The sequence below is a fragment of the Zonotrichia albicollis genome, chromosome 4 (genome assembly GCF_047830755.1).
Source record: "Zonotrichia albicollis isolate bZonAlb1 chromosome 4, bZonAlb1.hap1, whole genome shotgun sequence".
In the NCBI taxonomy this organism is placed as follows: Eukaryota; Metazoa; Chordata; class Aves; order Passeriformes; family Passerellidae; genus Zonotrichia; species Zonotrichia albicollis.
Genome location: NC_133822.1, coordinates 73,434,757 through 73,459,953, shown reverse-complemented (window position 1 = coordinate 73,459,953; position 25,197 = coordinate 73,434,757). Strand labels below are relative to the sequence as shown.

Here is a 25,197-nt window from a genome sequence, read left to right as displayed (position 1 = left end):
TCCAGAAGTATTATTGAAATTCATGATGGTGGACCAGAAACAGGAAACCTAAGATGATGCACTCTCAAGTTTAATGTCTTGGTTCATATAAAAGGAGGGAAAAAAAGAGAGGATCACACACAAAGAGGGAATCTTGTGGCAGTGGTCAGGTGGGAATTTCTAAATTTGATGATCTAAACAGACACACAGACAAAAACTCATTTGCACTACTCACTGATGTCTTCAAGGATGGCTCATCTAATAGCAGCTCCTCTGTGCTAAGTCAGGAGGGTGGGAAATGCCCCACATCCCATCAGAGAGATGTTCTAGGTTTAATGGGTTCTAATTCCTTTTGTGTACAGCTCAAATGTGCACTGCTCCCACAGTAATCTGAATGGTGCCAATGTTCATGGAATTTCTGGTCATTCAAGCAAAAAGGAAACAGAAAATTCTTGTTTTTTGCTCTCTCATTTGGTCCCCTCACAAGCCAGGCAGTGCCAGCATTCTTTGAACAAGGCACCCTGATTGCAAGTGAGACAGATCTGTTACACACACCACATAACACTCCAATATCTACTAAAAGGAGAACTCAGGAGAAGCCCATCACCACCCAGTTATTTTCAATAAGTTTTCCAGCTAATGGAAATAAACAGAAGTGATTGGATGTCTGCAAGAATTGCTGCAGTGACATATGTTGCACATAAAAGCTGAAGGTTGGATGTGAAGATAGCAGCAGCAATTAATGAGGAGAGTTGGAAAACCAACATCCCCCAAACTAGGGAACGCTGCTGTCTGTGCAACTGCATTTTTTATTGCATGGAGGGTGCATTTCCAGTCCAGGAACTGCAAATACCCAGTTGGAGTAATTGCAGCTGCTACCTGGGAATGGCACGGCTGAAGTTTGGTTAACCAAGAGCGAGATGGTTTGTGACCCATTGCCCTGGGAGGCTGAGGAGATTTATAAAAATATCAGTATTGGGCCTCAAGTGAGGTTTGAGCAAGATTTGTAAGAGGTTTGTCTGCAAAAATCTGGGAAATTTGGATGAAAACTTTAAAAATAGGGGTTAAAATAAACTATAAGCTCACAGGAATAAGAGAGGGAACATTCCTGACATAAAAGTTCCATATCCATTCAAAGAGCCACTACTCTTACATTTCAGGTTACTGCTTCAAAAGGTAAGGGTGACAATTATCCAAAGAAACAAAAGCTTTTCAAAAGTGAACACAGACAAATTGGCAATTATTCTGTACTCCTCTGGGATGACTTTTCAAAAGAAAAAAAAAAGACCAACAAATTTGAGATAGAAACAGTTTTGCACAAAGTTATAAACTTCCAATCAGAGCTTTTCAATATGAACAGTTCAATAAATAAGATTTAAAAAAAAAAAGATAAAGAGGCACTTTACCCATTTCTAGATTAAAAAATCCTTTTACCTGTTTCTTCACTTCCACTAGTGATTCCATCAAAAAAGCTAATCTCAATTTTCTCTAAAAATTTGATACTTCTATTTTGACATTCAAACAAGAAAACTATCCCTTCTAACAAGGACTTTAATTTTTAGAATTTCTTCTCTATTTTCACAGGAGTAGCAAAATGCTTCAAATACAAGGGAAAATGTTATACATATGTAAACTGATACTGTTCTCTAAAAGCTGTTTTGTCAGGAAAATTCAATAGCTCCAAGGGAAAGGCTCTCATCTGAAGTTTTCTGGCCCAGTTCTTTGGGACCATGAAATTTACATAGAGTAAATAAGGGCTGTAAATCCGTGAGAGTGCCATCTATTTCTAGTAGAGCTCAGTAATCTTCAAGCACTTCTCATTAACATGACACTTACATCACCTTTGATTAATTTTTTTGCTATTATTTCCAGCTCCATTTCACTGAATAAAAACCTAACATCAGTACCACTTTGGATTCATATGACATCTCCCATTGCAAAGTGATGTTAGCATGCTTTAAAAAAAAATATCCATTATATATTCTTATCAGCTCAACAATGAAATGAGCCACCTGTGGTGGGCAGGCAAAGCACAACGCAACACACAAATGGAATGGAGAGGGAATGCAGATTTTTGTTGGCATTAAAGCATGACCTCAGGGTGATAGAGCAGGTCAAGGATTTTTTTAAAGCCCCTGGAGAACAGGAATCTCTGGCTGGAGGTCTGGGCACAGGGAACACAAACCAGCTCAGTCACAATGGCAAAGGTGAGCCATGAAGGTGACTTGCACTTGTTGGAATCTGGGGTTTGCTGCAAAAGCCTCACATTTTGCTTTATGATGGTCAATCATAGTCTGACTCAATGAAATGAAGCTCTTTTTAAAAATTTAAAAATTGCTAAACACTATAATTAGTCTTAACAATGCAGGAAAGGGAATGATACTGCCTGAAAGAGTCCTTGATGCACAGGACTTGCTGTAAGTGCTGCACACTTTGGTTCCTCACTGATTTTAGCATCCCTCCCACTTTACACCCCCAGCTCAGAGGCAGGGCCCTGGAGTGTGCTCCCAGCAGTGGGAAGGGCTGGCATGCAGGGCTTCAATGGACACTGAGCTCCAAGGGCAGCGCCCAGCCCTTGCCCTGGGAGACACCAGCCCTGTGATCACTGGCACTGGCAAACTCAGCCCTTTATTGCTCAAGAAGGGCTTTTTACAGCTTTTTGTCTCTAATGTAGGCAAATGAGGTCTGCAAATATTCACCAGAGCCAGGCATGCTGTGAGCATCCTCTTAATGAGACCATAAGGATGCAAGCAGGAAGAGCCATTTCAGCAGGTCTAAAACATAATACCCAACAGTTAGATTTCCTAATTCCACCTAAGTGCGAGGCACTGAAAAGTAGGGGCAGAAAGCATTTAAAATCGGGAACGAAGCAATGCAGGAACTGCCACCATGGATTTAAAGAAGGCAGGACAGCTTTCAAGGGCTGATTGAATCAAGCAAATGCCCCAAATAATCCCAGTTCCTTTTCTCTTTTCCAGGCACTCTGCCTTTAGAGTAGTTTTCACTGTTCAGGAAACATACTGAACAGTCTCTACCAACAATTCTCTCCACATTTAATGTTTATCAGCAGGCAGAATATTATTTATAGCAGGAATCTTATTTGCTAGTCAGCACAACAAATACCTGGCAGCCTTGACACCATCCCTGTGTGTCCAGGAAAAGTCTTTTCATCTCCTCCTTTATAATTCCCAAAATTGTGTTTACCTACAGTTTATCAGAATGACTTATTCTTTCAAAAGTAGCTGAAGTTCTCTTTTGGTAGAATTCAGGATTTAATACAATTCTCTTCATGATAATTGTTAACATTTTTTGCACAGAACTACCCAAAACCTCAACTACCTTTTGATCAAAAATAAAGTGATGTTACATGTATAAAAGCTATAAAAGCTATTATTTTCAAGATGTTCTGTCAATCAAATTAGCTCCTATGTGGTGCAATTCAAGTGCAGTTTCACTGCAGACTGTTTTCCACCTCAGGATCTCAGGTGTTTTCCAACCAGCCCACGGTGTGTTTTGTGTCAGGAGCACGGAGAGCAGATGGGAGCACCGGGCTGGTGCAAGGTCACACAGCAGGGCCTGACAAGACTCAGTTCTGTGACTTAAGGATGGTTGAAAGATGACTCAAAGACACTTTTTCCAGCCATGCTGTTGATAGGACTTTGTTAGAGAAAGTTCTACAGAAAAGCAGTATTTTACTCAGCTTAATAACCTCAGATTCTCATCAATACCCTTGCATAAATAGAGAAAGAATGGCACACTGTGTCTGTACAAGCAAAATCTCATTTATGCTGGAATGTATCAGATTACTGTAGGGTCAAAATGTGCACCATTATCTCAGATAAAAAGGACAGGTGCTTTCTTGGTGATTTAATAAAAAAATAAAGAACAAGGGAAGGATTTTAAGGTTTGTTCTTTAGAAAATAAATAAGACAATATCTCAATTTTTAAACTTGAATCTGAAAACTATACACATTGTGGTAGAACACAGTCATGGTCAAGCGCATGAAACCTACCATGATACCAAAGGTGCTGGCAGATCACTAAAACCATTTATGAACAAGTCTATTCCTCTAAGCTGATTAACTTGACTAGGCTGAAACAAAGCCAGCACACAAATTATGCCAGATCAGTAATAAAGTTTGATTTTTCAGTGAATGACAACGTATCAGCGATTGCTATTTACTCCTTTAACCTATGGACAACTAAATGCAAATAAACCTTTCTGTTGTAAAACTGAAATGGCTGAACCCTGTGACACTGTTTCAGAAACATTCACCAACTCCTCTGCTGCTGAAGTTTATTTTGTTGGCAATAAAGTCACCACAAATGAAAGCTGACACTCCTATGACAATGAACATTTTCTTACTCATCTTTTAAAATAATGCATGCCTTGACCTTGGCCCAACTATGAACTGGGTAAGCAGAAGACCAGAGAACTGTTTTTGTTTTTAAATTACAACTAACTTTCAAAATAAGAAAGGAATTATCAAAATCCAGTATTTCAAAATTTTCAGACTTACGTAAAATAAAAACTCCAATTCCTGTTAAACACCCAAAGTTAATTTAAATTCTATGTTGGGTTGATCAAGTCATGGCCTGTCCTTTTTTATATTTTTAATATTTGTTTTTGTTTGGGTTGCTCGTTTTTAAAAACCATTTTCACTCCCAGGGCAAACCAGTGCTAACTCTAAATTCTCTCTCCAAGAACACATTTCTCTCCGAGGATACCAGACACAAAGGAGCACTCAGCCAAAGGCTTTGACAACATTTCAGTAAATCAAACTGCCTGAGAGACACCAGCAAGTCAAACGTGGGCCCTGCCCAATGAACACGTTCCCTGCAGCATTTCCCAGCCAGGGAGCCAAATTCCTGTGTGCCCAGGTGTCACTATAGGACACGAAACCACACAATGCAAACTTGCTGCTCTTTCTAAGGTAGAGAAGGCACTTTATAAGGTATAAAAGGCACATTTCTTTCACACATTTATACCTTAGAAAGGCACATACCTTTCAAAGGTAGAAAAGGCACTTGAATTTTTCTGACTCTAACATTTACAGATTTCCAAAAGTGCCCAGTGGATTGGAGGGTGAAAGTGCCACCTCTCCAATGACACTGGACAAACCAACAGCCCATCAAATTTCTCTTCTTCCATAAAAGAATGCAAAACAATAAGCTATTTACAGAAAGTGCGTTGAAAAGTTTGTTACAAGAATGTGAACATCAGAAGGCGGAGAAAATCTTAAAAAATCAGAGGGACACCCAGGAGCATCCCTGTGTGCCCAGAGACATTGATGAGCCCAGGGACATCCCTGTGTGCTCCCAGCCATCAATCTCAGCCCAGCTCTCAGCTGACAGCCCCAGAACATGAAAGCAGTGTCTGCAAACAAGATGGTTTCAAACCACTGCTGCTGACCCTGAACAAATCAGGGCCCAGCTCCTTTTGCAGCCTGTGTTTCTCCCCTTCAGTCACCCAAGTGGGCAGATTGATGTGACACTGCAGAATTAAACTGAGCTCAGCACAGCCTCTCTGATTTCTGCTCTTCTCTAATGCCTGCATCTGTCTGTCCAGGCACAGCACAAGCCCAGTGCTCAGGGTCCTTTGGGTGGCAGAAAAGCTGCTGCCCAACATCCAAAGGAGCAACCTCCAGCACACACACAAACACACTCTCACTGTCTTGTATTTTCATGTATTATTTAAGACTTTTTCTTTTTTAAAGCATAAAAAAACCAAACACCTAAAACAACACAACCCACTCTCAATGAATGGAACAGTCTAACACCTCGTGAAAAAAAACACAATTAGAAAATTGTGAATTGTAAATTCACATTAGAAATTTATAACTGTATATTCACATGAGAAATTTCTAATTGTAAATTCACATTAGAACTTTGTGATTTCTGAGAACTGCACACAGCTGAACTGCATGCTGCGGGAACACCAGAGTATTTGGCGCAGAGGCAGAGATGGGATTGAGGATTCCCTTGTTGGAATCCTCTGAAGCACCTCCACCTTCCACTGCTCTTTGAAGGCTCAGCAGTTCCTGAACTCCTCCTGCCCTTCAGTGGGGGCACAAGCAGAAAAGCTGGAAGTGATTTAGCACACACACAACCCACGGCTGTGGGTAAAGGAGGCATCAAATGATTTAATGGTGATGCTTTCTCATGGCAGAGAATGACCATCAATCCAGACATCCTAAATCTCGGGGTAATAACCTCTCTCAAGCAGGCAAAAGGAAAGTTAGATAGCTGGCATGAAGAGCAGATAAAAAGCCACTAAAACAACCAACTGAGCCTCTACCTGCTATCCTGTTCTTTCTTCAGGATATCCTCAAGATGCCACATCAAAAATTGAAAAAAAAATAAAAGAGCGAGTACAAACCTATGTATTTTTTCACAGGAAATATTTTTATACTTACAAAATTTAAATATTCCTATCCTTACAAAGGCAGACATAAAAACCAATGCAACTAGAAAGTACAGCAATGGCATCTGATGCCCAAATTTTTTCTTTATTTTCTATCTTCTATCTGAAAGGCTGATGTTGAGGCCCTGGTGTTGCTGGAGAGCATTGGGAAGCTTTCCCTCACAATCTCTTCTCCAGTAGGAGGTGACTGAGATGGTGATCATTGCTTCAACATGACCATGTCCCACTAGAAACTCTGATTTAATATTTCCTACTGAAATTTCCCAAGTATAATATTAGTTCTAAAGCTCCTATAACATACTAGAATCCCTAAATCTTGTGTCTGAACTGTGTGACATTTCCATTAAAAGATTTACTAAATTTAGAGCTGATGTGATTCCTATGCAACCCTTACGCCTGGAGAGATTTGCACTTCAGTGTTCTGATGCAAGTTCAGAATATTTATACTGATAAATATTTTAGAATCAAGAATTTTCTCATCTCTCTCCTCCTTTTTGCATGTTCAAACAGAAGTGGCAATGTATGGATAGATTTTTCATTAAAAGCAGTCAAAGTTCTCCTTTGAGTGTCAATTTGCCCCAATAATTTACACTCTCAGAGGGGTATTTTTCTTGTACTGGTTCAGCTTGTTTTATTTCATTGTTTGCACTTTGCATCAGTCATTGGGAGCCTGAGAGATCCCTCCCATATTGTCCCAAATTTTTTTCTGTGCACCCCACAGCACACATACACTCCTAAAACACCCCAATGAATACAAAGGACAGGAAAAAGCTACCAAAAGAGTGGGGAAAAAACCCAAAAAACCTCAACCACAAACCCAAAAGCATTGTAACCAGAGATGTGGACAGAAGAAAGTTCTAGTGGCTTGCTGTACACAAAAAAAACCCACAAAGGAAAAAACTAAAGAACATATATGGCATATGCAGCCTGCTGAGAGGGCCATTTTTCAAATGTCCTCAGCCCAGAATGGCCTATTTGCTGCTTTGAACTTATTTAATAACATTAAGCAAGAACACTTAACTATCTAAAAGAAGGATCAGTGGCATAAATCAGACATCATTTCACATATTTCAGGATCAAAGCTGCAAGGCAACATGATTTGTGAGGACATTTGAACAGCTCTAATATATCACAGCTCCTTTTGAAGGATACTTAGGCATATTAGTTGCCCAAATGATGATTTCTTTGCATAGTTGTAGCCAAAAAGAAAAGAAAATTGAAACTTTTCATTCAGGAATTGGTTTCGTCCATAACCTTGATTTATGTAGAGCATCAAACAAAGCAGATGAAGAACACTGTGAATTTGAATTATCAAAATTAAAACCAGGAGAGTGAATTGATTTTTTTTTTTTTCCAAATGATCAAGGCTAATCGAAGTGACCAGCACAGAAATTGCATAATCAGTAGCCAATATGAGTTAATAGGAGCTGTATAACCAACGTCCAAGATTGCAATCATATTTCATTCAAACTTTCATGAACCTGTCAGGGTGGAGCAGGGCCTGCAGAACTGTTTGATTCAGGATCAGAGGAAGCTGTACTGCTCCATTTTAAAGCTTTTTTTCTTCATACTAAAAACTGCTCGCCGTGGACTGCCCCAAAAATATCTCATCCCAAAACTCTATAATGAGAAAGGCTGGATGAGATAATTTTACAGGTCCCTTCTAAATTGCATTGTTTTGTGATTCTCCACAAATGGTAATAATAAAACTGATTACACAATAACATTTATTGAAACAGGATGACCCCCGTGGCAGGGCAAAGTGATGAGGAGGACTCCATCTTATCAGAAGGCTAATTAATTACTTTATTATACCATATTATTCTACTTTGGCACAACGTAGGCACAGTAAATAATATAAGAATTGTGTTTTCTTTCTGTGATGTTCAGAGAATGTGCAACCCAGAAATATTCTTGGGAAGAATTGGGCCTTGCTTTTCTCTGGGAAGAGAAATGTGGCGACAAACATTTAAGATCAGAACCAAACTTTTCAGGCTTGTAGCTGCTGAAGGCGCAGCATAAATATGGAATTTAAACTTAGAATAAGTCCCTCCTCTTCTCAAGAAAAAGGTAAATCTCTTCTTTGGGCAGTCCTTAAAGCACAAGTCACACCAGAGCAGAGCCAGAATTCCCCAACCTCTGGTGTGTGGAGGATGCATTATCAGGCAGGCTGAAATTAAAGCAACAAGAAGGAGGCAAGAAAACCAATGGGAAATTAATATTTTCAGAAAATGTGTTTAATGTTCACAAGACATAATAGCATTTAATGCTTTATAAAAGTCTGTTTAGCCTGCAAGTTATTTAAATTAGCAAGTCTGGAGTCACAATTCTAATTCCCTGTGAAAAGGAATTCCATTTCTTTGTTAATAAGTAATCCCATATCCTTTTCCCAAGACATGCACATGTACACAACCTTACCATAAATAGCATTATTCAGTAATTACAGCAAAGAGGAACGTTAAGGAATACCTGTTTTCCTCATCATCTCCATTCCATTAGCATACAAACCCTGTTACATTCAATTAACATCCAAAACATTTTTTTTAAAGAAAACTAAATACTCTGAGGTTCCACATTCTCAGCAAACTAATAACAAACTTCTGCAGGAAGCCAACAGTAATCAAAGCTTCTGCAGTAACAGTTGCTTGCTGTACTTTTTTAAAGTAAAATCTTTGACACTGAGGGCAGATCTTTAAAAGAATTGTTGATAAATTTGAGATTCAATATGCACAGAAAAATAGAGGATGACTATTGTGGAGGAGGGATGTCTGACATGGGGCCTTCCTCAGCCACAGGAGGAGCATCTCTGTGCTTGGCAGTACTTCGTTAAAAGTTCTTTCAAAAACTTTTAATACCCAGAATATCTTGTACAAAGGGTACCAGAGTACAGCTCTGCTCACATAAGAGCTCTGAGTTTCTCTGCAGACAACACAAAGTGACTTCTAAAGGAAATTATGTACACAGGAACCTGATTTCCATGTTTAACAAAACAAGAATACCCAGGTTAGGTATTTGTTTAGAGAGCAGCATTTGGAAAAGCTTCACTTTCATAAATGGTGCAGCTTGAACTCTGCCCTTTGCTGAGCATCATATCTGAAAGGGTTTGCTGCAGCACAGATCTCAGCTGAGTGTTTAAAATACGCCTGACATATGGGGAAACTTTCCACAGATTAAATGATACTGAAAATAATGACTAAACACTGAGTCAGAAAAAAGAAACAAGAAGATGTATGCATCCCCTCCATGGTTCCACCCAGCCACCCTAAGTGAGATGATAAAGAAAAGATAAATTGCACTATTCCATAAATTAGAAGAATTACAGAAAGGTCAGATATCTAAAAAGAGAAATTATATGCTGAGAAAGAACTGAAAGAGTGTATAGCTCTAGTACAGCAGTTAATATTTTATGTTACAATAACTCAGAAATGTAGGAACCTTAAATTTTATCTGGAAATACAGCTCTTGGGATTCAAATGAAAGTGAAAACCTCATCAGTTTTGGTTCTTTTTGAACAGGATCAGGTTGGAGGACAGACTCTGACCCTCTGTTATCCAATACTCCAGCACATGAGCAGTTGGGAGGTACAATCCCTCTCAGAAAAAACATCTCTGCTCGAGAAATAAATTCAGCACGTAGGTAATGCTAATTGTTATGAGTCAGGGCTCAGCATAAAAACTCCAGCCAAATCAATCCTGAAAGCAGTGGAGCAATATGATGTTCCAAGAATGAAATGGTAGCACTATCAAAAGCAATGGTGTTTTTGTACAGCTTCAGAAAGACATATTTTTTGACAGATTTTTAGGAGGTATACATAGTAACAAAAAGGAAAGCAAAAGAAATTCAGTATCCTAATATAATAACTTCAGCAAATTCATGTTTTAGCACTAACAGTGCAAACCTGGAGAGGGAGTTGGGCAAAAGGCTCAGAGAACACCTGAAATTGTTTGCAGGTACAGACAAGAGTCAGGAGACATCTTTGGATGAAGAAAGAATTGTAACTGTGGAGATGCCACCTTCAGTGGGCAGATGGCCCATCTCTGATGGCCAGGGCTGACCAGGAATGGAGTGACAGCATCCGCTGAGAATGGGAGATCAGAACTAACAGAGTGGGGAAAGGCATTAAAGCAAGGCACTGACCACCCTCGGCAGCACAGACCAGCCCTGAACTGACTGGTGGGGATGGGCAAACAAGGAAAATCACTCAGAAAGAGCAGAGCCCTCCCTGCCCAGCACCCTGACAGCTCTGCCCCTCTCCAGGAGCCAGTGCAGCTCACAAGGACACACCACAGAGCCAAGGGGACAGCCAGGGTGACATTTCTCCTCTTTTCCCCACCGCACATACATAAATGCTACCCAGGCTGCAAAGTAAAGAGTCAAAAGAGAGAGCTGTGGTATTTAGGTGCACTGTGCAATCTTAACTCAGTTGTCTTGTGCAGATGTATCATGGTGGGATATAAATATATCACACCAGTCTTTTTTCCATCAAATGTCACCCACAGCATAGAGTCTGCTTGCTTAACAAACAGTCACTTCATATTGTGTTTATTTTCAGCATGTGTTGGAAGAGCCTGGCCTTATTTACTCTGTGTTGCACTGACTCCATATTGATAAAGCAGCTCCTTTTTTAGCTTTCCTGAAGTAACCCATCAGCATAATCTTTATCCTGTATCAAATGAAGCAGTCTACAAACAAGCTTAAGCACTAAATTAAGAGGACTAAATTAAGGTAGGACAAGTTAATTAAATTATGATTTCCCCCCTGCTCCCTCCCCCCAGTTTCTCAGTGCCTGGGCTTTGTGTCTGAGCCATGCAATCAGCACTGGCTCCTGTGGCTCATCCCTGAGCATCGCTGCCTGCACTGAAGCCATGCTCCTCTAGGTACTGTAAATTTCAGATGAAAGTTGCATTAAGATAAGAAACAGAAAGGAGGAATAAAAACAGTAATTAGAAATGTAGATTACATCCTTGGAATCTACACATGAATTACATTAGAACAAGTATCATGACTATTCAATGGTATAATAGTCTTTGGAGCACACACTTATAAAGAAATTAAAAAGCAGCCCTGTGTTTGAGTGTTTAATGGTATAAACAGATCAGACTTGCAAAGAATGGGAGGCAAACAGATGGAGAGGAAACTCAGGAAAAATACCTCTGCACACTCCCAAACCCCCAGAGCAGGGCACTGGCAGAACTGGGTCTGCAGCCCCAGATCAGCACCACCCATGGTGTGAACATGAACTGTGGGACAGGACCAAACTAATCTGGAATACCAATCAAACTCCCCTTCATTTTAATGTACAAGCAGTACTAACTTTCCCTTTCCACTCTGATGTAATGATATTAAACTTATCATTAAACTACTGGTATTAAACTTATCAGTTTATCATTAGGATTATTGTTTTCCCTGCACATTTGCAATAGCATCCATCATGACAGCATTGGAGAGCTTTCAACATCTCCATTTCAGTGAAATGAATCGCACAAATTCTCCTGTTTCTGCAGAGGCCAAGAGGCACAGGGGATGAGAGGTTCTTAGCAGGTAAAGATGCTCAGCTCTGCAGCGTTAAAGATGCACAGACTCTGTCCAAATCGGATTCATTATCTTCAGTAATACCAAGCAGCAAGTATTAATGTAAAATCTTTGAAAAAGAAAATTTTACCAGCAAAGAGGAGCATGTAACTTTGACTGTTTCTATGGATTTTAATTGATTTTTAATCTGCTGCTGGTAGACTGTAAATAACTGCTGAAAGCACACACGAGTGCAAGTCAATGGGAAGTTTTATTGGTTTGCTTTCAGGGAATTACAGCAATGATGGAAGGACTCTCAGGCAGGCAGAGGCCCAGGACCTGAATGGTTTCTCTTCTCCTCACAGGCCTTTTGAACACTGCCTCCATAAGGGTCCAATTCAGTCAGAATTTACACCTGACTTACACACCATGGAGCCCAGGATGGCTGCAGAGGAAGTGCTCAGGTTATTTTTTTGGGTAGAATAGAGTTTTTTGTTGTTGTTGTGGGGTTAAATGGTGAACAAGATATCTGAAAAATCGGAGGACTCAAAAAAATACTGCCCACAACCACTGCATGCCTTACCATCAGCAACCTCACCCTAATAGGAACACCATTTCTAGCAGGGTTCTCCTCAATTCCTAATTCATTGGCAAGGCAGACAGTAAAAACTTTTGTACACAGCACACCTTGTCTATAAATCTGTTCAGAACCCCAGAAAAGGTTCTGAAACAAATAACCTTTTTTTTTTCCTTTACCAGAAGGGAAGGGTTTTGCATCTAAAAATTTACTTTTTCCACTTGTTTTCATCACTTTGAATGTCCTGCCGATTATATTTTATACAGGCACACTCTTGGTTTTCTTCACATCAACTGTCTTGCTGACTTTTATCCTGCACTAATTTCTTGTACAAGGGACAATTAGGACCCCAGATATATTCTAAGGTGGAACCCAAATCTTGACCTCTTCCCCATCCCTCTAATCTCATCCTGCCATTTGAAAAGAGGATAACAAATAAATCAAGGTTAGGAGAGCTAAGCCCAAAAGTGCTTTTCTTTCAGTGAACCCAGGCTAGGAGAGGAAATGACAGAGCTCCCTTTTGCAAACCAGCCTGGAGAGCACCTCTGCTCCTGCCTCTTCTCCCTAGCAGAGACAAACAAACACATCTGAGCATCTCTGAGAACCTCAGGGATCTCCTGCTGCACTCCCAGATCTATGAGCATGAGGCACCTGGGATTTGGTATTTGTGCGACTCACCCAGAGTAGAAAGGAGGAGAAAAGCAGAATTTACTGTCAGCTCATCAGCCAGCACAGACCCTGCAGAGGCTGCTCCAGCCTCCTGCCCATCATTATAACTGACTGCAGGAGGAATATTTGCATACTTTGAAAAAAACTAAACTAAACCCAACAAAAACAAAAAAGAGAACCCCAAAAAAACAAAAACAAAAAAAAAAAACACAAAGAAACAAAAAACAAACAAACGAAAAACCCTCAACAACAACAAAAACAACAACAAAAAAAAAAAAAAAAACAAACCAAAAAATCACCCAAAAAAGCCCCACTACAAGCAAAACCAATAGTCAATTTTCTTAGCTGACCTAAAAAGTATTTTAAAGAAGGTGGCACCCCCGTCATCTGCTCACATGAAAAAAATAGAAAAGGGAAGCTCTTCACTTAAATTTGTAACTCACAATAGCTTAGTACAGACAAATGGAAGGAAATGGCAAAACACAGTCATAAAAACTGCATGTATATTGAGTTCAGGATATTTCTTTGAGAAGATTTTAGAAGTAAGCCCAGAAATTACTCACTTCACTGTCCATCCTTTAAACAATCAACCTGATGCATGGGTCCTGAGCATGATCAAATTTTGGATTAACTGTGTAGCAGCGCACAGAGGGCTGAAATCACCCAGTTTTCCTTGTACCACACATCACCAGTGATAACATTCACATGTACTCATTTACAGGTCCCTCACTGTGGTGGAAGGGGACTCATTTTATCAGGCATTACAAAAGCACTGGGCTCTTTTAGGCAAAAAGGAAATCCTACCATCACAGAAAAAGCATGAAATGGCAAACCAGAAGCTATTGAGATTAGGATATTAGCCATTTAACCCTCTTTATCAAGGTAAATGTGCTACCTAACAACACAGAAAGACAGCATTTTGGTGTCTAATTTGAGAATATTGAAAACAAGTAATATTTCTGAAGATACATCTGGCCCACACTGCATGAGGGTACCATGAGTGACCTGGCACACTTCTGAGGTGAACTGCAAAGACAAAAAGCAGTGACAGCCCCACAGGTTCAGACGATTTGCCCTGGTGTACTTCCTGAGAATTCCTTTTTAGCTGGCCATTGTTAACAGAGCTTACACACCAAACTGGCCCAAAGAAGCGTTTCCTTGGGTGATTACCTGGATGCTATGGCCAGTGAGGTTTATTTCTGACTCCTGAGTGCTCAGCACATACCCAGGAGGATAACACACACACAATGCCAGCTGAGGGAATTCCCAGGGAATTCCTGATTCCACCAAAGCCCTCCTCAATTTCAGTGATGGTGACTGCTGCAATGGTCACCGGACAGCTGCCAAAACCCTCCCAGACTACAAGGTCCTTGAATGCAAACCTAAAAACCAAACTCTTGGGACAAAATAACCTCCTGATGACATTCTGCATTATTTGACAGTCTCAGGTTAATGCCTTGGGTGGATTTGTACACATAAAGACCCTCCAACTAGCCAATTATTTTTCTGTTGTGACTATAAAATAAATGGTTAAATCCACTAGTCACTGGCTCATAAAACAATCTGTTGAAATAATGAACTCAAATATACTAATAGGATACAGAGGTTCACCATTAATTGTTTAATCCATAGCTGCATAATACTGTACTGAATTATTTCCCCCCCTTTTACCCTTGCTAGGAACTGACACAAGTACAATAATTAAAATAAATTTCAACACAACCATTTGGAAAATTGCCAACATTTTCAAGAACTTATAATTTTCTTCCTTCCCCCTTTTCCCAAGATAAAATACAGTTTTGACATCTTGGTAAAAAAACAGTTGCAAACTGTTACTTACAATTTAGGGAAAAATCACTGTTTTAATCATGACCTTTCATCTGTCCTTGATTTGGAGCGAAAGGGTGGGGGAAATTGGCCACTTACAGGAACAATCCTACTGGGCTTTCGTCTCACTGATTGACAGCCTCATGTGGCTAAACACATTCACAATTAGAAATAAAAACTACCCCTCTAAAATGGCAGAACTTATCCTCCATCAGGCAAAGATGTGCTTGGAGCTTTTAGTGGGGATGGTAAAAATGACGTTTGAAAGATGGGATAAACATCAATTCTGCATTGTCCACCTCCAGACCTATTTGACAAAAGAACACTCCCAATAACGATTTGTGTAAAGCCTAGAATAGCTAAATACTGCCCATGTCATTAATACACAAATGAAAAACACATTAATAAAATCCACTGTTAATAATATGGTAATAAAATGTGCCAATAGGCTCTTTCCAATGTCCCATTCCATCTGAATCTGGGCTATTGGAAAAGCACAGCTGCACTATTGGCTGCAGCATCCTCACAGATATTTCCAAAATGTGACAGATCCCATTTGCTGCCTAAGACTCCAAGCCAGTGCCTTGTTGGCATTTGTGTGAGCTGCCAGAGAACCAACTGAGTGAGCTAAACCAGCAGAAAATGCTTCACTGCTCCCTAAAGTGAATCCCACACCCCTATGCAACAGGCAGAGAGGTGGGTGCACAGCCTAAAGCTGTGAGGGTGGCTTGTGAATCAAGGCATTAGGTGACATGAGATTATCCCAGACTCCTTCCAGCCCTTCCCTAGACACTTATTTTTCCAAAGCCAAAAGCCAAAATCAGAGCAATTTGGCAGAAAAGCCTGTGCAATGATCACACACACCCCAGTCACTTTTCAGGGGGAATACCTGCTCTCTGTCCCCTTTGGTGATGTCCCCTAAACACCTCTTCCTCTTCCTCTTCTGCACCAGAACCCCACCAAGGCTCCAGCCTGGAGGGCACACAGGAGCTTCTGTCACTGTCCTATTTTCTGGAAAAATCCCTTCGCCAGGATTTTCTCCTGGGAAGCTGAGAAGCCTCAGAGGAAAAGGAAAACAATAATTATCTCATCTGCTTTTCTTGTGTTTTGCTCCTTTGGAATGTGTTTGGGGATTGTTTATCCAACAGGTGATTGTTTCTTTGGTTTCATGTGAATTGTTTTGACTTATTGGCCAATCACATCCAGCTGTGTCAAGGCTCTGGAGAGAGTCACAAGTTTTTCATTATTATCTTTTAGCCTTCTGTAAGTATCCTTTCTGTATTCTTTAATATAGTTTTAGTAGAGCATTGTAGAATAGAATAGGGAAGGGAAGGGAAGGGAAGGGAAGGGAAGGGAAGGGAAGGGAAGGGAAGGGAAGGGAAGGGAAGGGAAGGGAAGGGAAGGGAAGGGAAGGAATAGAATAGAATAGAATAGAATAGAATAGAATAGAATAGAATAGAATAGAATAACAAATCAGCCTTCTAGGAACATGGACACAGATTCATCATTTCCTTCCCGCCACAGGGGCCCCTGAAAATAACACAATCTTCTCATGGGTGAAATTCCTTGTACCATCACAGGCACTCCCCAAGCTCCCCCTGCACTAGCAATGACATTGCTCTGAGCATCTCCTTGCCCACAGCTGGTACAGGGGATGAGCTCTGCTGTCTCCAAGCAGGTTTAGAGCCATCCCCAGGCTTTGGGGACAAGGGCAGGGGTTCCCCTCTCCCTCCCAGCAGCAAGGGAGGCACCCAGCCCAGCAGCCTGGCGCAGGAGCAAGGCTTGTCTGGCTAGGTGAGATCCCTGCCAGCCTTCCTGCTAAAATTAGAAAGCTGGTGGCAGCACCTTGGCTCCTGGCGCTTGCTGGAGACAGATCTTTAGCTCTTTCTGCAGCCAAGGGGTGGCATTTTGATTGCTGCCTGCCAGCTCCAAGTGGTGGCAGTGCCTTGCTGTCAGCTGGGCTCTTTGGTGGCAAAGCTCCTGCCTGCCACCAGCTGCCTCTGCTCTGAGCCCCAGCACTGTCCTTCCCCAGAACAGCAGAAACCAGAGGAAGCTGAGCATTGCTTGAAATAGGCAAAATTTCCACTCAGAAATTAAAATTCCAGCCTGGGTAGGTCCAGAAGTGAATTCAGCACGCAAACAGGAGTGCTCATAATTCACACAGTTAGAGCAGTATCACTTTTTAATCCAAAGATCTCAACCTCTCTCACATAGATCACAAACACTAAGTGTCCCAATATTCCCGTGACAGAGCAAGGAATTATTGTGCCTGCTTCTATTAAAAGTATTTAAGTTGATCTATCGCCTATGTAGGTTATAGATACATCCTACTGCCACAATCTCACACATTGATGCTCACAAATCTTCTCTGAAGTAGGGAAATGCCATTTTCACCATTTTGGATAATTGCAAACCATGGTGCAGACCATGGCCAGATGCAGATGATCCAAAAACCCACCTGATCCTGGGGCCTGCACTTCCCATTGGCATTTCTGAAGGCACAGACACATCAGTAAAAACCCTCTAGGGTGAGGATTAGGTGGAATCCAGGCCTAAATGAGGTTGAAAATTGGCCTCCATGCACTTGGGTATCTTTCCTGCTTTCCCTCCTTGCAGCCAAAACATGCCAAGGGGCTCCTGGCCAGAAAGTGAGGCTGCAGCCAAACCTCACAGGGGACCACCCAAAAGGGCTCAAAGCCCCAGTCCTGCCCTTGTTCATACTGAAACAGAACTTAAAAATACTCATAAATAAAAGGAATAATAATAAAACTTTCCATTGAAACAAAATGGCCATCCTTTCAGTTAAACACCTGAAACAGAGATGTTTCTCCTTCAAGAAAAAACAAAATCTTCTTCTCCTCCCTTATTTGTTTCATCTTCCTCATAATAAACTATTTCAAGAGGTTTACATAATAAACTATTAGAGAGGTTTACACTGTAGAAATGGTGCTGAGAGAAAGGAAACACAGAGGCTGAGCTTTTCATGTAATCGTTGAAAATGAAAAATCTCGTGGCTAAAAAATTATACCACTCTTTTTCTTAAAAAATATATGAATTGAAGCAGTTGGGGCTTGCCTGTGTCTGCATACACATTATAAAGTTGCCACAGTGTTATGGTTTTATTGACAAATCCCTTCAAAAGAATTATATTTGCTGTCGACTCTGAAATGCAGCATGTTTACCCAAAACAGAAAATCTAAAGATGCTCTTCACCCTACTGTTTTAAGTCCACATTTTAGGAAACTATCATTAGATTGTTATTTTACTATAAAAGGTTGAAAAACAAAATGCTGCTCTCAGAAAATTATACAAAACCCATGTTGTGGATTTTTTTTTTTCATATATATATTCAGGTCTCATTTACCCTTATATTTGACACAAATGAAAATAAAACAGCATTTTAAGCTCCTGGAAATGACAGTATCATGTTATCTAGATAAGTAACACAAAGCTATTATTGAAATTCTGATAGCATTTGGTTTACTGGTAAAGGAAAATTACCTGTAATGCATAGTTTAAATAATTACTTTTAAACAAAAGCTTCTTTTCTACAACACTTATTTATCTTCTGCGACTAGCTCAGCAGGGTTATGTATTTTATTCAAATTGCCTTCAGCCCGTTAATGGTGGGGTGTGTGTGAGCAGAGGAGCAGGGATGCCCGTTTGACTCCTGCCCCTGGCTCTGGGAGCTGGTCCAGGCTCGGAGGGGGCAGAGCTGTGCACTTGGATGTGTCACAAACACTCAGCCTGCCTCCCAAAAACTGGCACCAGCATCTCAGGGCAACGGGCAGGCAAACTGAAAGCTCTCACTGTGCTTAGGGCAGCAGCAGCAGCCACCACCAAACCTGAAATATACTTCAGTTTTTATATTTCCGAAAAATATTTCACTTGATTTCAGGTCTCCCAGCGCGAAATTATTTTGCTTGCTCGTACTCATCATTTCTCTGTTCTCTTTTGTGCTCAGCACTGGGTGTTCCCTGTGTCAAACCAGAAATGTAACTATATAACTATCACATATTATGTATGTTATATATGTATTACAAATATACACATATAAATGTATTATATGTTGCATAGTTCTATAGCTGTTAGACAATATGTACCTATTACATGTTACGTATGTTATATACGTATTATATATTACATATATAGCATACATTATATATATACACATATATGTATTACATACTTATGTATTATATATTACATATTATGTAACAGCTATAGAACCATATACCCATTACATATTATGTGTTATATATGCATTCTATATTACATATATATAACACATATATTCTACATATACATATAGGTATTATATATTACATATAACAGCTATATAGCCATTACATATATCTGTCATATATGTATTCGATATGTTATATCTGTGTTGTATATATCTGTATTATATATTACATATATAACATCCATATTACACATATATACATATATATACACGTGTTATATATTACATACTATAAAACTGCTGTAGAACTATATAACTGTTACATATTATGTGTTATATATTACATATATATACACAGAGATATTACAAATACATATAATATGACTACCTACAGCAATATAACTATTCTGAGCTGCTCCATGATGAGCTTATATGCAGATAAATCACCCAGATAATTCTTATAGACAGGGGGTTCAGCTTCATTTGGTGTCACCACTGCCACCAAGACTTCCCCATGAAAAACAGGCACATCTATCTTCTCACATCCATACAACAACCAAGTCAATTTGCTTTATTAATTCACTCTATTTTTATGTGTGTTGACTTACTCATATGGCCCCATTCATCTGTTTCACATCTTTGTGTTTAAAGGGATCAAAATTCTAGAAATTAAAAACTATGATTTTCTCAGATGAGCAGACACCAAAAATGCTACTTACACTTCAGAACTGGAATTGCTAAATGAAGTGGTCTCTTTCCTTAGCTGAACAACTATCTGACAAGAGGCAGAAAAGGAGGCAAAGCCTTCTCAAAGTTGTGTTATGTTATGATACTGGCCAAGCAGAGACAGCAGGATTTGTCTGCTGCACCAAGCCTGAATTTTAGAGAAGCTCGACAGCTCCACAGAACTGACATTTGTTGGAATATTAACTAACTTTGAAAAGATGAATAAAAAAACCCATGAAAAACGTTCCCTACCTGATGTTCCCAGGTTCTGAGGTGTCCACACCACCTTCAGAAGGAGACCTAACTCATCTCCCCAGACAAGCAGTCCAAATGCACACCATGTCCTGGTGGCTGGAACACCTCCCAGGGGAACTGACGTTACTGAACAAGCATAGAAAGCAGAGGAGACAAATAAGCACAACTACCTAATTCTTTTTCTTTTTTTTTCTTAAATAAAGAGCATTTCCCATTTCAGAAAAAGTGAACAAGAAGTCAACACCCACCCACAGCCTCAAAGGCAAAGAAAAACAAAGATTTCCAGAAGCCCTGCCATTCAGACACACCCGGAACAGCCAGATCCTGCAGATCAGCACTGGGAACAGCAATGGGACTGTCATAGAGGAGCACAAGTTAAATACTTGAGCTTTAAACTGCTGATTCACTTACTCCCACTATCTAAAGAAAAAAAGGAAATGATGTGCCTATAAAAAGTGTACCATGTGCAGGGCACATGTATATAAACCCCAAACTGGCTCACAGGAGAATGGCAGAGGAATTACCTATAATCAGGGACAACTTGGCTTTTTAATTACAGATGGTTTTTGTTTGGAAAAAGCCTTTCTCAAAAGCAAGCCAAAACATTACCAGAAAAGTTACCAGGAGCAGTCTAACCTAAATGGAAAAGGTGAAAAGGATCCAGCCATGCACACACAGAATTTGGTCACAGAGGAAGGCAGGAACAAGCAGATACACCCCTGGGCTATAACTTCAGATCCCAAGCAGATTGAGCCAAGGCAATTCTAGGTTTTCAGCATTTCTCTAAGACTCTGGGGCCACCGCCCATTCCCAATCTCAGCTGCCTTTTCTCACTGCTTTTAGGAAGAGGCAACATTTCATCAGTTGGCTGTTTCTGGAGCTACTTGATTTTCACGGCTTTTCAGGCCTGTGATTTTTAGGCAAGAAGATGTTCACCCACCCTACCTAATGATACCCAAACTCATGCAGATTATGTTAAACAATCTAGTCGTGGTTGCATTGAAATTTTTGTGTAAAGGGAGAAGCAAACCTGTAGTTTTTGTTTGTCAGAACAGGCAGAAAGGACATTTCACACATGTTTCTGGTGCCCTCAGCTTCTTCAGTTATCCTTTCCCGTTTCATCCCATTTTCATGGACATGTGGACAATGTGCATGATTTTAACCTGTGTTGTCTGGGAATATTCATCCACTGATTCTCAGTTACCTGAGCAACTGCTGGTACAAATGAAGGCACAAAAAACCCCTTTATCCTAAGCCTCTTCAGTGTCATTAAGTCATCCTAATTCCCTCTTAGGTGACAGTCCTTGCAGCTGGCATAACAGTAAGCAAACTCACGTATGAACACTCCAATAAAACACCACATTATTGGTGGATTTGGACCTGCTCCCTCAACATTAATATTATACTTCTTAGACCTGGTGGGTCTGACAATCACTCAGAGGTACCCACCCAGAAGCCATTCTTGAAAACAAACCTCAGTCTTGGATTTTTACAAAAATTAGCACAAAATGCCCCAAAACCAGAGCCATCAATGCAAGTAAGGAATGCATATATCAAAGTTCAGGATGACACCGAAAATAAGTGATGTGCAGGAGCGGGGGCTTCCTCCCTCTCACACCCATGCTCAGAAGTGCATGCAAATCAGCAGAGCTTGTAGGTCACCAATTTAGCAACTGGTTTCATTTTGAGACTTTTTTGGAGGGGAAGTAATACAGCAAGAGCAATTCCTCCCAACCCACTTCCCATTGTCACCACACAAACAGACTTGAATTCTCAGGTTAACAAAAAACTCTATCTGCAACAGAAAATGGGATTATCATCAAAATGTGCCCCAGAAAAATGTATATTATTTACCAACTGGAAGTAAGGTCTGAGGCAAGAATACAACCTCAGAGAAATTCCCTTTCCTTGTTTCATAGAGCTGCTCTCCCCAGCCCACACTGGGTGTACAAGTTCCAGACCACAGAGATCTTAGAAGCTTCACCACATTTGTGTGGAGGAGGTTTCTGCAACTCTACTGATACTCAACCCATTCTCATTAAAATCATAGAGAGGGATAAGTCATAAAAATTCCTACTTTATTTGGAAAAAGGCTGAATAATTTCTTTTAACAGCTACGCATTAAAAAATACCAATATTCCCACTCTTTCAATCTCTGGCTGCTTTTCTTTTTTATCAGGAAGACAAGTTCTGCCACATGGTTCAAATTCTTTTATACATTGATCTTCCTATTGTAATTTTTTTTTTTACTATGATGTTAAATTAAACTGCAGGAATAAACAAGGGTATCTCTCTCTCTAAGTACATTTGTATATACATGAACATGCTGTATTTGACAGCTGTCTTCTCCACCTTTTCCATGTCATTTTTACACTCTAACTGCAATGTCTTTGTAGTGGGATCCATGTCTTTCTATTCTTACCTGCACTTCCAGTTCCAATTTGATCAGAGTTTAGAGTAACACAATGTTTACATGCTAAGGAACTACAATAAGGAATCACTCACTGTCTCTATTGTGTGGGAAGGCACATCTACAAAAATCAAAAGTCGCATGTGAAAAAATGATTTATAAATAATATTTGAAAGTCGAATGTATGGTGATCAAAGGCAGTGGAAACAGAGGCTGAGCCTAAAGAATTATCTGCAGCTTGCCATGCTTTAACTACCAGCTCCTGCAGACAGCTGAACTGCTGTGAAAAAGCCCAGAAACAGAGCTTTAATGGTAAACACATGAGCCAGCAGGGACAGGGAGACAGCCTGATGCATTCCATGGTTCGCTTGGAGCTCACATAACTTCACAGCAAAAAACCACATACCAATATATGGGGTTGAAAATTGCGAAAAACCAAGAAAGCCCTGGCAACTAAAATAACCAAAGCAACCCAAATATCCAAACCCAGAAGATTAATTCTGCCAAGCTAAATATGCCCAACTTGTCACAGGTCAATTAGTGACACACACTGAAAACACAAACACTTTATTTTCTGACAAAAAAAATTTGCAAGTAAATATATATTTATAATAATGGTGAGTCTACTCATAAGTGTTAGGGACAAGACTGTTTCAGGTTAGAAAATGATTTATTCTCTTAAGAGCCACAAACTTATTTTGATCTGTGAGTTTGAGCCAGGCTTGCTCCGCGTCCCTGCAAACTCTCAGCCAGGGGAGTTTGGTGTTTGTCCCATGACATGTTGCTCCTCCAAAAAGCAGCAGCCCTAAAGGGCTGTGGGGATGGGTGAGGGAGGCATTTACTGTCCCACAGAGCTTATTATCCCAACATCAGACAAAGCATGACAGGTGGACCCAGCAGGGAATTTCAAACAGGGCAACACTTATCTTAGCGCTATTTACATCACTGGGGCTCTGAATATTAAAATTTAAATGCATCCTCACAGATTTAGAGGAGGGGGAAGAAAATCCAAGACTCTGACTAGAGTGTGCCACAGAGGAAAGGCAGAGAAGCAGAAACAGATCAGTCCCTCCCTGTTTGGGTGAGCTAAGACAGCCACAGCACTGCACTCGCAGTCACAATGTGGGTATCAATAGCTCTGCCTCCCTGAGAGCCCAGGAAAGGCAGCAGGACAATTTCTATAATTGACTGGATCAGCAGCCATACCTGTTATTAAGATTACTTGACACAAGAGATTAAACAACTACCTGCAGCTGCTCAAAGCCCTCCAGTCCTGTGCCACTCGATTTATCTCTGGTGCATGAGTGCCTCAGGCTGTGTGCTCTGGAAATGGGACAGCTTCTCCAGGAATAGGGGTACAGAGTATTACACTGAAAGCTCTTCAAGCTCCTCCTCTGAAAAACACTTTGGTGCTTCAGCCTGGCTGTGGCTTTTGTTGCCATGAAAAGCCTTTTGTCCCCAGATGTGCCTCAAGTGAGCCCTGAGGAACTGCCTTTGCAAACTGCTGCTGTCCAGTGAGGAGTGCTTGGTTTTCCAATGTTGTTATTGTACTTTCAGCGAGGTTTTTATGTGAAAGCAAGTGCTGGATCTTGCTTATACTGTATTTCACCTTCACCCCATTTAAAGGCATGTAGAACAGGAAATGAGAGTAAAGTAATCAAACGAGGCTTCAAAGGAGATAAGGCAGTGAAGTTACAGATAGCACACGAGTCCCTTAGCAAAACATTTCTTGAAATAATGCAAACACCAGCCCAGCTGTGCACACAGCGCAGCTGCTACCCTCAAACCAGGCACCTTTGTCCAAGCAGCTCTTTACACCAGCTCCTTACTCCCCAGCCCTTCCTGAATTTCTCTCAATAAAATGCATTTCTCCTCCTGCCACAGGGAAGCCTTTCTGCCCCTGCTGCAGGTGAGGGACCAGCAAAGCAAAGCCTTTGGCACACAAAGACTGAAGGCTCAAGGAACTCAGCTGGACCGTGCCAGCCCTGGGCCAGGCTCATCCCCCAGAGCAGAGCCAGCCCTGCCAACCCACATCAGCACCTCCAGAAACACCTCCCTGGCAAGGAACAAACACACCTCTTACCTGCCAAGTCTCCCAGCTTCAGTTCTCAACTCCTCTTTGCTTCCTTCTGCTTCCAAGCGCTGATGGCAGCAAGGGGAAAGAAAAGGAAAAAAAACATAATCAAAGGACAGGTCACAACTATCTCATTCAAAGCCCTTCCCATATTTACTACAAGTGTCCTGAGCAAAAATCTCAGGAAAGTTTCCGGGGGTTTTTCTGCTGAGTTTTCTACAGAACTCAGAGCAGGCTCATTGCAAAGCTCCCCCTAAAATGTGAGATGCTGAACCTCAGACCAACACCTGTGGCACGAGGAGGAAAGGGAGCTCTGATGAAAGGAAAACTAAGCTGAGGGAAGCAGTGGGTATTAAAGGCAAATTTGGGGATTAGGATTCCTGTACAGCAAGGTGCTTATTCACAAAACTGTAGGAATACATGTAACTTTAATTAATCAGACCACAGACTCACACAGAACCCTTCAGGAGCTGCAGCGGGGATAAAAGCAGGGAGGGAAAGTGGGAAACTGAGCCCCAGTCAGCTGAAATCCATAGCTGGACTGACAGCCACTTCAGGG

At 40.7% G+C, this 25,197-nt stretch overlaps 1 protein-coding gene across 9 annotated transcripts in view; it reads right to left on the bottom strand.

Annotated features, from left to right (window-relative positions):
* The window catches only part of SOX5 (SRY-box transcription factor 5), a 591,653-nt gene that overhangs the window by 391,279 nt on the left and 175,177 nt on the right, over positions 1 to 25,197 (bottom strand). For all 9 annotated transcript variants that reach the window (XM_026796865.2, XM_074540122.1, XM_074540120.1 and 6 more), the window contains one exon: positions 24,648 to 24,706. The gene's annotated coding sequence lies outside the window, so the exon portion shown is untranslated. The remainder of the gene's footprint in view (positions 1 to 24,647; positions 24,707 to 25,197) is intronic.